Source organism: Dipodomys merriami, unplaced genomic scaffold (assembly GCF_024711535.1).
Source record: "Dipodomys merriami isolate MVZ:Mamm:240054 unplaced genomic scaffold, mDipMer1.0.p SCAF_3, whole genome shotgun sequence".
Classification (NCBI taxonomy): domain Eukaryota; kingdom Metazoa; phylum Chordata; class Mammalia; order Rodentia; family Heteromyidae; genus Dipodomys; species Dipodomys merriami.
In genome coordinates, this window is record NW_027204492.1 from 61494907 (window position 1) to 61507171 (window position 12265).

A 12265-nucleotide genomic window follows, 5' to 3' on the forward strand; every position below is an offset into this window, starting at 1 on the left:
ATCATTTCATAGGCCCTCAGCAGACAAATGATTTTAGATCTAATGTAACTCAATTCTTTTGATTGTTGTTGCTAAGTTCAAAATTGAACACAGTCTCATCGCTGTGCATTTCATGAAGTTATGTTTTCAGGTTTCTTTTCGTGCCTCCACAGACTCCCACACATCGCCACCTTCTCCTGCAGATCCCCAGGGACCTATATCTACTTTTTTCTTATAAAGTTTGCAATTTCATTTTGCACTTATGAAACAGCCGAGTATCAGCCACTGTTTGCTCTATCCTAACCCCATCGCTGACAGCCAAAGATAGAATCAAGTTGGTTTTCCTTTCTTCTTTCTTTTGCTTTGTTTTATATGGCTCACATTGTGTTGCTTTAGCTGTGAAACTCCAAAGGGTCTTTTAGGTAATGCCCCATTATGGACTTTTTTTTGACCCCTCTCCATCCTGTTGCACACATAGAGGAAGGTAGATAAGTCATGCCTCTTAGACACATGGTAAAACAGTTCACAGCTGCTACAAGCAAGGCCTGCCTTCTTGTTCAAATGTGGTTAAGCTGGGAAACTGATGTGTGGGTGTCTATGGAAACAGTTGCTCAAGTGAGTATGAGATGAGACATAGAGAAACCAACTTGTAAAGTTGGTGTTCTAACTCCAGCCTCCTCTAACAGTGACAAATGATAAATTTTGAGGTGCTCAAATGGCAATTTTGATGAGGAAGGTCAACTTCAAATTGTCCTTTAACAAATTCAGCTACTCAGCCCACACTGTCTTTGCCTTGACTATTCTGGTTCTGAGTACTCAATGCTACAAGCTTGTTTCACTGCTTCAGAGTCTAGCAACATATCCACCTCACAAAGACAATCTTTTTTACATGTCTGGCCTGCAAACATCCTTGAAGGTGTAAGAAGACTTCTCTAGTGTTCATGTTCATAAAATAGAATAGAAAGAGCACTAGTCTTGCAGTTAAGAATTTGTTTTCAAGTTGTGGTAAAATACAATCAGCACTAACTAGGGAGGTACCTCAGATTGAGAGGCAGACTGCCTGGGACCTTAATCTCAACTCTGAAATCTAGTAGTTGTGTAGACAAATATTTTAAACAAATTATTTAACATCATTTTATCACAATATTTTCATCTATAAAATGATTATAATAAGAGGTCTTCTATCTTACAAGGCCATGGAAGAATTTTCAAAACTGATACAGTACATACACCCAAGAAGCATACTAAAATTTCAATAGAGCTTGTGTTTCTTTTCTTTTTCTTTTTTATTTTTTGGGTCCGGTCATGGGGCCTGAACTCTGGGCCTGGGCGCTGTCCCTCAGCTCTTCAGCTCAAGGTAGCACTCTACCACTTGAGCCACAGCGCCACTTCCGGCTTTTTTCTTTTTGCTTATGTGGTGCTGAGGAATCGAATCCAGGGCCTCATGCATGCAAGGCAAGCGCTCTACCACTGAGTCACCTTCCCAGCCCATAGAGCTTGTGTTTCTGCTACCATCACTACAACCACCATCATTATCTTCATCATCATTATTATCTATGTATAACTATCCAGAAAAAAAACAAATAACTTTGCTCCTTTTGGGACTATTCTATAAATTGACAGTGATAGCTCTATGTTGAGAAAAAAATCCTCCAAATTACTTACTCCAAGCAAACTTGATAGTCTTTATACTTGATAGTCTTTAAACGTGATTATCAGGTTATAGAAGTTAACATATCAGTGCTTTTCCCCCTTCCTAGGGTCATGTCTGAAGGTGGGAACCCAATCACTTATTTCCCAGCTATTCATGAGCAAATTAATTTCAGTTCTCCCTTTTACTGGCATTTCTTCAATGATTCTTTCAGCTTACTAGATTCCAGAACTAACATGCCCTCAGAGTAGCAGTTCAATTCTCCCAAAGCATACAGCTCTAAGCTAGTGGGACTTTTTATACTTGTTATGAAATATTCTCAGAGAAAATTCTGTGGTAAATTTTTGCCAAGTTCTTTTATTAAAAAAGATCTCTAATTTTAAAAAAATTGTAGAATCTCCTTAGTTTTTCTTTGTAGGTATTTCTTCATTAGTGCATTTACAGTGTCTTTCAATGATCCTGAAATTAATCTTCAAATAGCTTTGTATGTGCTATGAGATCATACTTGAAGACACTCATGTTTTCCTTCTCTTTGTTGCCCCCTTGACTAAATGAGAACAAGCTAGGTAGGTGTAGCTAGGTGACAATATTTAAGTGGAACTTTATGGCTCAAATCTCCTGAAAAATGTAACATTATCTCCAAAGGTGTAATTCTTTTGAGCAACTAATGGACTGTTTATCAAAATAAACATCAGGAAATGGAAACGTTTTTTGGAGTAGAGGGCACTGAGAGTAGGAGCACATGAATGGAAGGAGGAAAGGTGAGCAAATATTATCATTATATTCAATATATTAAGTAAAAATTGAAACATGTAATTGAATGTAGGGATGGGAGGGGGAAATGTGAAAACAACAGTCAAGGTACAATGTAGTCATAACCTAACTTACAGAATTTAAATCTCTTTGTACAATTTAATAAAACTTAAAAAGTCACATATAATTTACATAATTATTTACAGAACTTTATATAAAGCTTTACTTTCAAAACTCTAGGAGTGGGTATCATTTCTTCTTATCTAACCCTTTGAAGCTTAACACAAGAAGAAGCTAATAGCCATATTCAACAATCTTTGAGAAAGCTCAAAGACTATGATGGAATTGTTGCTGTTTCAGTTTAATGCAACTATTCTCATTCAGAAAACAACATCCTCTAACAAGTCATGTTGGCAACCCTTCTGGGGATAGGTTATTCTCCAGCTTCCAATATGATACTTCATTTGCCTCTTGAGAGTATTTCTGACTCAGGGAAAACAAAATTATACTTTCCATGTAGACAACTCGAGAAAAAGGAAGAATAGTAAATGAGGTAACTTAATTTTCTTACTCCTCATATGCACATACACATAATTTGGGATTGTTTGTTATCTATTTGTTTTTAAAATGACAAAATTTGCACTAATATCTAAGAGAATGAACTCACTTTTTAAAAAAATTATTTTATTGTAAAAGTGATGTACAGAGGGATTACAGTTATATAAGTACATTCCTTTTTTAATGTTTTATTGTGAAAATACTGTACAGAGGTGGTACAGTTATAAGTGCAAGGTAATGCATACATTTCTTATCAAGCATTTTTGTCTCCTCCTTTGTTTTTCCCCTACCATCCCTTCTCTCCCTCTTCCTCAACTACACTACCCTCCCCCCCCACCCTCCACCCCTCCTAAATTGTAAAGTTCACTTTTCAACATAGCGTCTTGTACATCTCCTTGTTGCAATGGGTCAACCTGTATCCTGTATCCCGATTTAAACAATTTGTTTTTTTCCTTCCCTCCATAAATTGCACTAACACTAAATACAGTGAAAACAGGGATTATACCATGGAGGAGGGACATACAAAGCAACAAAAAAAAATCACATGGTATCTTATAAATACATTAGAAACAACAGCAAGAAAGAAAAAAACCACTTGTGTCCCTATCTTGGGGTTCATTTCTCTTAACATCATCTTATATGGTCATGTGTACATAGCTTTTGACCTTTTCTACTTGTCCTAGACATATACAAGTTATTGCAAATAAGGCAAACTATGGGACCTATGTTTCTTTGGGCCTGGCTTACTTCACTTAATATAATTTTTTCAAAGTCTTTCTATATCATAACAAATGGGGCAATGTCATTCTTTCCGATGGAGGCATAGAATTCATATATATATACATATATATATATATATATATATATATCACATTTTCCTGATCCATTCATCTACTGAGGGACATCTGGGTTGGTTCCATATCTTAGCTATGGTAAATAATGCTGCAATAAACATAGTTGTGCTGGTAGCTTTAGTGTGGTCTTGTTTGTGATCATTTGGGTAAATGTCCAAAAGTGGGATTGCTGGGTCATAAGGGAGCTCTATGTGGAGTCTTTTGAGGAACCTTCATGCTACTTTCCAAAGTAACCAACATTTTCTTAATAGAGACCCAGAAACACAAATCAAAGAAAGGTTGGACAAATGGGATTGCATGAAGCTATAGAGCTTCTGCATGGCAAAGGACATAGCTAGCAAGATCAATAGAAAGCCCACGGATTGGGAGAAGATCTTCACTAGCCATACAATGGACAAGGATCTCATATCTAAAATATACTTGTACTCAAAAAATTAAGTCCCCCAACAACAAATCCTCAAATAAACAACTGCTCAATAAATAAGTGGGCTAAAGACTTAAAGAGAAACTTCTCTGAAGAGGAAATAAGAATGGCCAAAAGACACATGAAGAAATGCTCGGGGCTGGGAAGGTGGCTCAGTGGTAGAGAGCTTGCCTTGCATGCCTGAGGCCCTGGGTTCTATTGCTCAGCACCACATAAGCAAAAAGAAAAAAGCCGGAAGTGGCGCTGTGGCTCAAGTGGTAGAGAGCTAGCCTTGAGCTGAAGAGCTGAGGGACAGCGCCCAGGCCCAGAGTTCAGGCCCCACAACTGGACCTCCCCTCCAAAACAGAAAGAAATGCTCAACCTCTCTAGCCATAAAAGAAATGCAAATCAAAACAACATTGAGATTCCACCTCACCCCAGTTAGAATGGCTATAATCAAGAGCTCTAATAACAACAGGTGCTGGAGGGGATCTAGTCAGAAGGGAACCCTACTGCATTGTAGGTGGGAATGTAAACTTGTTCAACCACTTTAGAAAGTAGTATGAACTCACTATTACTATGAACTGATATGTTTTCTCAAAATCCTTATTTTTATCAATTGCTTTTTTTCTTTACTTTTTTTGTTTTATTTTATTGTAAAAATGCTGTACAGAGGGGTTACAGTTACATGAGTAAGACAATGAGTACATTTCTTTTTTTTTTTTTAATAAAGTCAGAATTGTTAAATTTAAGCTCCAGCCTCCAATGTGATTGGATTTGGTGGTGGAATTTTTGAGAAGTTTTTTAGTCAAACAAGAGAAAGAAGTTAGTGTCCCAAGTGATGGTATTATTGCTATTATAAGATCAGAAAGAGACCAAGACTTTCTCTCTACTGTGTGACTTTATGCTAAAAGAAAACAAGGGCCTTTTCTTTCTGTACAATATGAGGAAAAAACAATTGTTTGAAAACCAAGAAGTCTTACTAGACATTAAATCTTCCAAATTTATCTCTAGCTTCCAAAATGGTGGGAGATTAAAGATTGCTATTTAGGTTAGATGGCCCTGGCCCAAATGGACTAATACAACTTTGGATGTTGATTTTGATGCCTTTCACACACACACACACACATGCACATATGGAGTCACAAACATACACACATACACACACATCTCTCAAGAATAAGAAAAGTTTTATGTAGGTGATTTTACAGAGACAAAAAGAACAATAGTTCAAACTAGTTTGGATATCATTTAAGTCCATATATCCAAGAGTTAATGAACTAAGTTAAGAACTAAGTTAAGGTAGGAAAAAACTCTATGTCAAATCTCATTGCTTTCTTTAGCTATTTAAGTTATATATGGAAATGGGAGCCCCTCATACATTAAGACATAGAGTGAAGAAAGACAGAGATAGATACATATGAAGATAGAGGGAGGAGAGCCATCAAATATAAGGTTCCTCAGAAGACTCCACATAGAGCTCCCCTATGACCCAGAAATCCCACTTTTGGGCATTTACTCAAATGATCACAAACAAGACCACACTAAAGCTACCAGCACAACTATGTTTATTGCAGCATTATTTACCATAGCTAAGATATGGAACCAACCCAGATGTCCCTCAGTAGATGAATAGATCAAGAAAATGTGGTATATATACACAATGGAATTCTATGCCTCCATTAGAAAGAATGACATTGCCCCATTTGTTAGGAAATGGAAAGACTTGGAAAAAATTATATTAAGTGAAGTAAGCCAGGCCCAAAGAAACATAGGTCCCATGGTTTCCCTTATTTGCAATAACTAGTATATATGTCTGAGACAAACAGAAAAGGTAAAAAAAAATCTATGTACATATGACCATATAAGATGATGCTAACTGAAATGAACCCCAAAATAGGGACGAGTTTTTATCTTTCTTGCTTTTGTTTTTAATGTACTTATAATGTATTATGTGATTTTTTGTTTCTTTTATAAGTTCTTCCTCCATGGTATAACCGCTGTTGTCACTGTATTTGATTCAGGTACCCTGCATCTTGTATATACATTTTTCTAATTTGGGGAGGGGAAGGGAATAACAAAATGCTGCAACAAGGACACAGGTTGACCCATTGTATCAATGAGATGTACAAGACACTATGTTGAAAATGAACTTTACAACTATGGGGATGAGGGAGGAGTTGTGGAGGTGGAGGGGCAAGGGATGGTGGGGAAAAACAAAGCAGTAGGTAACAATACTCAATAGGAAATGTACTCATTACCTTACTCATACACCACCACCACCTGCTCTGTGGGAAACAAGAAAAGCCTCTGGTTGCCTTATTCTGCTGGAGGCACCAGGCCCTGTGTAGTAGCTCATAGATTCTAGCTTTTCTCCTCCTTTCTCTGTATATTGGGCTCAGAGATTACTCTATGTGAATACAGACAATTAGCATTATCAACATGTATCTGTCTACTTTCTCTTGTTTAAAAAAAAAAGAAAAAACTTAAAAAATGGGGTTCTAGAAGGTCAGCAAAGGGTGGGTTTGAGATGTTTGGGTGGGTTAAGTGGGCATTTTGACAACATGGCTTCTCCTTTGGCAGTTTAAAATGACACTTTTAAAATAAAATTCTCTCCCAATGATGACTTGAGCCCTGGCACTACAGGAGAATCAGCAGACCCTGTAGGATCTTATTTGGAGTTGATATTCTCTATTGTAATTTTGTTCATTTATTTTTAAATTTTCTTTTGTTTTCACTGGAAAGGAAAGATGATGCTGAGGTTTAAACATTAAAAGTGTCAAAGGAGGAGGCTGCAATGCTTGGTAAGAAATGTATGCATTATCCTGCCCATGTAATTGTAGCCCCCCTGTACAGTATGTTCTCAAATAAAATAAAATACAATTAAAAAAAAAGTGTGCAAGTTGTTTTGTTACAATATAACTAAATGTGTACACAAAAATATTTAAACAATTATTTAAATTCATTTAAATTTATTATTTTTCACAGTTTGTAAACTGATTCACTCCTATTTGAAAAATATGGCTAGCAAGCATGAGAATAATTAACAATAATAATTAACAATAATTAGAAGCTTTCAATAAAAAGGGAAAGGACTAAGAAATTAAATTTACATTGGTTCCATATCTTAGCCATGGTTAATAATACTGCAGTAAACATAGTTGTGATGGTAGCTTTAGTATAACCTTGTTTGTGATCGTTTGAGTAAATGCCCAAAAGTGGGATTGCTGGGTCATAGGGAAGCTCCATGTGGAGTCTTTTGAGGAACCCATACTGCTTTCCAAAGTGATTGAACAAGTTTACATTCTCACCAACAATACAAATGCCCCTCAGTAGATGAATGAATTAAGAAAATGTGGTGTATATATATATATATATATAATATATATATTATATGTATATATATATATATATATATACATATAATAGAATTCTATGCCTCCATCAGAAAGAATGACATCACCCCATTTATTAGGATGGCAAAATTGAAGTCCACGGAGATCACTTACAAAGATGATCTCAACAACCTTGATTAGCCTTTGTGCCTCTAAGGCAGAAAAGTACTATGATTCCCAGTATTTAATTTTCAAATTCAAAATCTACTTTGTCCTTATGTTTTGCTGAATAGAAAGCTAGTCATTACAGTTTTCTTGTATATGCTGGGTAAAATGAGACATTTGATGACCCACATTATCTGGAACTCTGCTGGGGTTATAGCTCTTATGCCTCTTTGTTTGCATTCCCAGATGGCAATGTAACACAGCTCACAAAACATGTCTATGTACTGGCAGGTAGCCTTATATAAGCACCAGGTGGACATACACAGAACTTACATGCTTCTCCAGCTGTAGTGTTTGTGGAGCAATTGATTATGAAATCATGAAAACCAGAGCTGAATAGCCATAGTTAGGATTGCAAAGTTTACTAAATGTATGAGAGATAAGCATATACTGTTGAGTAGAAGAGACAGATGGACACTAGGAAAGAATGACTTTAGACCTCTGACTCTCAGGAGTTCTGGTCTCATGGGAAAGTCTGAAAGAAGTCAGACATGAAGGCATAGTTCTCTTGTCTAGGTCTTCTATGCCCCTCTTGTAAAAAAGTATCTTAATAGACAATTATTTTATTTTACATTCTTTTTAAAAATTTTGTTGTAAAGATGCTGTACAGTGGAGTTACAGTTACATGAATAAGGCAATAAGTACATTACTTGTCGATAATTGTTACACCTTCCCTTGTTGTTGTCCCACTATCCCTTCTCTCCCCCACCTCCTACACTCTTCCACACCCAACTCCACCCCTCACCTGAAGTTGTAAGGTTCATTTCCAATATACTATCCTGTGGGTCTCATTGTTGCACGGGTCATCTTGTGTTTTGTTTCACTGTTTTGTTATTCCCCTTCCCCTCCCCAGATTAGACAAATGTATATACAAGATGCAAGGTGCCCAAATCAAGTGCATATATATATGCCATAAGGGGATATACCATAAGGGGAAGAACATACAAAGGAAACAAAAAAATCACTTAGTACATTTAAAACAACAACAACAACAACAGACTTCTTGCATCTATATCTTGGGGTTGATTTTACATAGCATCAACTTATATGATTATATGCACATAGCAATGAGCTTTTTAGCTCATCGAATAAGATTATCCTATATGTATACTAATTATTGCAAATAAGGGAAACTATGGGGCCTAAATTTCTTTGGGACTCACTTACTTGACTTCATATGACTTTTTCCAAGTCTTTCCATTTCCTAACAAATGGGGCAGTGCTGTTCTTTCTGATGGAATCATAGAATTCATATATATATATATATATATATATATATATCACATTTTCTTGATCCACTCATCTATTGAGGGGCATCTGGGTTTGTTCCATATCTTAGGTATGGTGAATAAGCATAGTTTTTCTGGTAGCTTTAGTATGGCCATGTTTGTCTTCAGCAATCCCACTTTTGGGCATATACCCAAATGAAGATAAACTCAATTATTTTGAAGGGTTGAGAAACATGTTTCTCCTCCAGTTGACAAAACCTGGCAGAGAGACATCTCAACATCAATAAACGGCCACTTAAAAAAAAATGACCCCCCTACCTGGGCACCAGTGAATCATACCTGTAATCCCAGCTACTCAGGAGGCTGAGATATGGAGGATCTAAATTTGAACAGCTCAAGCAGAAGAGTGCTGGAGATAGTATCTTTAGTTCATCAGGAAAAAGCTAAGTTGGGGGCATGTCTCAAGTGATAGAGAGCTAGACATGAGCAAGCAAGCTAAGTAAATGAGGTGAAGAAGAGGAAGAGGAGGAAGAGGAGCAGGAGGAGGAAAAAAGGAAGGAAGGAAGGAAGGAAGGAAGGAAGGAAGGAAGGAAGGAAGGAAGGAAGGAAGGAAGGAAGGAAGGAAGGGAGGAAGGGAGGGAGGGAGGGAGGAAGGGAGGGAGGAAGGGAGGGAGGGAGGGAGAAAGGAAAGGGGGAGGGATGGAAGGAGAGGGAGAAAGGAAGGGAGGGAGAGAAAGAAAGAAAGAAAGAAAGAAAGAAAGAAAGAAAGAAAGAAAGAAAGAAAGAAAGAAAGAAAGAAAGAAAGAAAGAAAGAAAGAAAGAAAGAAAGAAAGAAAGAAAGAAAGAGAAAGGAAGGAAGAAAGAGAAAGGAAGGAAGAAAGAAAGAGAAAGGAAGGAAGGAAGGAAGGAAGGAAGAAAAGAAAGAAAGAAAGAAAGAAAGAAAAAAAAGAAAGAAAGAAAGAAGGGAGGGAGGGAGGAATGTGGCATGGAGATTTCCTTGGATCTTAATTGATTTCAAAGAGATCCATAGGCCACCTTACTTGCTATATAAAATCTCCTCTGTCAGTATATTCCAAGGAAGAGAGAATCATGTCCCCAATCACACACCCTTTTATGTTTGTTTCTACTTATACACTGTTGAACTGTTGAACTTCTGCCCAAGTGCCCTAGGGAGCACAAGATGAAGAAGACCGCCTGTTTGATGACTATAAGAAAGCAATATCAATATAGACTAAAGTGAAATTTGAAGTAAATATTAAAGCACATTGGTTGGGTTACGAACTGACTGTGCTGAACTAAAGAGTGGATTTTTATGTGATAAAAATGTATTTGATTTCTATACCCTTTGTCTTGTATATGAGACTATCTGATTTGGAGAGGGGAAGGGGAAGCACAGAAGTGGTTGAACCAATTCAGTGATGTTAATCACTAGACACTATGTTGGAAATTAACTATACAACTTGAGTGGTCAGGAAAATGAAAAGGGAAAACTGGGAGAGAACAAAGAAAGGCGAGTGCATGACACTGTTCAAAAGGAAATGTACTCATTACCTCACATATACCTGTAACTCCTCTGTACATCTTCTTTACAATGCAATTTAAAAATAAAAAATGTATTTGTCAATTTCATTACTATTTCATGTTTTTCAGAAATTAATTTTATACATTCAGAAATGCACAAAATTAAGCATTTAGTTACTTCTATTATGAAATATTTAATAGCCCATATAGAGAATCTTTGAGAATTGTTATGATATTTTTGAGACTATCAATGTCCTAGACTGACACATGAAAGTAACATGCCCTAGATATAATACATTGATCACTTTTGTCAAATGCATTTAAGTGCAGTATCCCTTTGTATCTTCAGAGAACTTTCATATAGGGAAGTAAGAGTTGTAGTAAAATTAGAAGTATATATCTGGAAGTCTTCATCTAAGATAGTCCAAATCAGGTAATTTTGATCACATATCCCTACCAGTTAAAAGTTTTTTGAACACTTACCCCCAATGGATTAAATTATTTGTACCATATTGCTAGTTTCTATGTGACATACAAATAAAAGTTATTTTCTTGCTTATATATACATAAAAATAAACACACAGATAAATTCTAATATTCTATTTCCACACCAGGAAGAATCATCACATCATTTCCTCAGGGTAGACATGCCTAACATTGAAGGTTTCTGGTTTAAAGAATATGTTCAAATTGGCACTGGTGGCTCAGGAGACTGAGCTACTCAGGAAACTGTGATCTGAGGATTGTGGTTTGAAGACAGGTCAGGCAGGAAAGACTCATCTCCAATTAACCACAGGAAGACTGGAAGTGGCACTGTGGATCAAGTGGTTGAGCTTTAGCCTTGAGCTGAAGAGCTCAAGGACAGTGCTCAGGCCCAGAGTTCAAGCCCTACAACCAACAACAACAACAAAAAAAGAATATAAAAAGAACATGTTCAACATCCATCCCTCAACATACCTTAAATTTTACCTCTAGATTAAATAAGAATTCATAAAGCTCCTGGACAAAATTTTGCCATTGCACAACTGAACATTCCCATTGTTGCCTCCATAAATTCCATGCTCTTATTTGTACAAATGGAAAGTCAAGAAGTTTCCAAAACAGTCTCTATATTGAATCTCATTGGTTTTATTTGTTCCTGTGATTATCCGTAAATGGAACACTATATCCTAAGGTTGGAAAAATGGATTAATTAAAACTAATAAGGCCTACTTCTGAAGACAGAGGAAAGGCTGACTGTCTCAGCTTACAACATAAAAAATAAGAATGGGAGTAATATTTCCCAAAATACAATAAAAGCAGAGTACTCATATGAAGAAAACAAGAATGGTGGGGATTAAAGAAATTTCCATAGTAGATATCTGGTTTGTTTCCTTTTATCAGAATTATCGAACCCACTATGTTTTGCCTTGGCTTTCAGGAAGCTAAGAACCAATCATTAGCCTAGAGTCAGAAAATCAAATGTCATGTATTCTTTCTCATACTCAGAAGCTAGCTCTAAACTTGAAGGAAAGGTGAATAAAACAGCTTTCTTTTCTTTATAGAATCATTTCTAAAATGTGAGATCCAAATTTGAATTGTTTCTGCTGTTATAATCTACTCTATTTCCCCTGAATTTGTTCTGAGGACACAAGAATCCTTAATTGAGAAAGAAGTAAGAGAAAACAATGTTAACTCTCTGTATTTCCTCTCCTCAAACTGTTGTTTATTACGTATTAGATAATAAGAAGTCAAATATAACATAATAAACTAATCTT

The 12265-nt window shown here is 36.3% G+C and overlaps 1 protein-coding gene across 3 annotated transcripts in view; it reads right to left on the reverse strand.

Annotated features, from left to right (window-relative positions):
• Positions 1–12265, reverse strand: part of Gpr174 (G protein-coupled receptor 174) — a 68867-nt gene that overhangs the window by 17872 nt on the left and 38730 nt on the right. For 2 of the 3 annotated variants that reach the window (XM_070040134.1, XM_070040136.1), the window contains exon 7: positions 11248–11396. The exons of the other annotated variant lie outside the window; for it this stretch is intronic. The gene's annotated coding sequence lies outside the window, so the exon portion shown is untranslated. Of the gene's footprint in view, positions 1–11247; positions 11397–12265 lie in introns of those variants that run through there. 3 annotated transcript variants of the gene reach the window in all.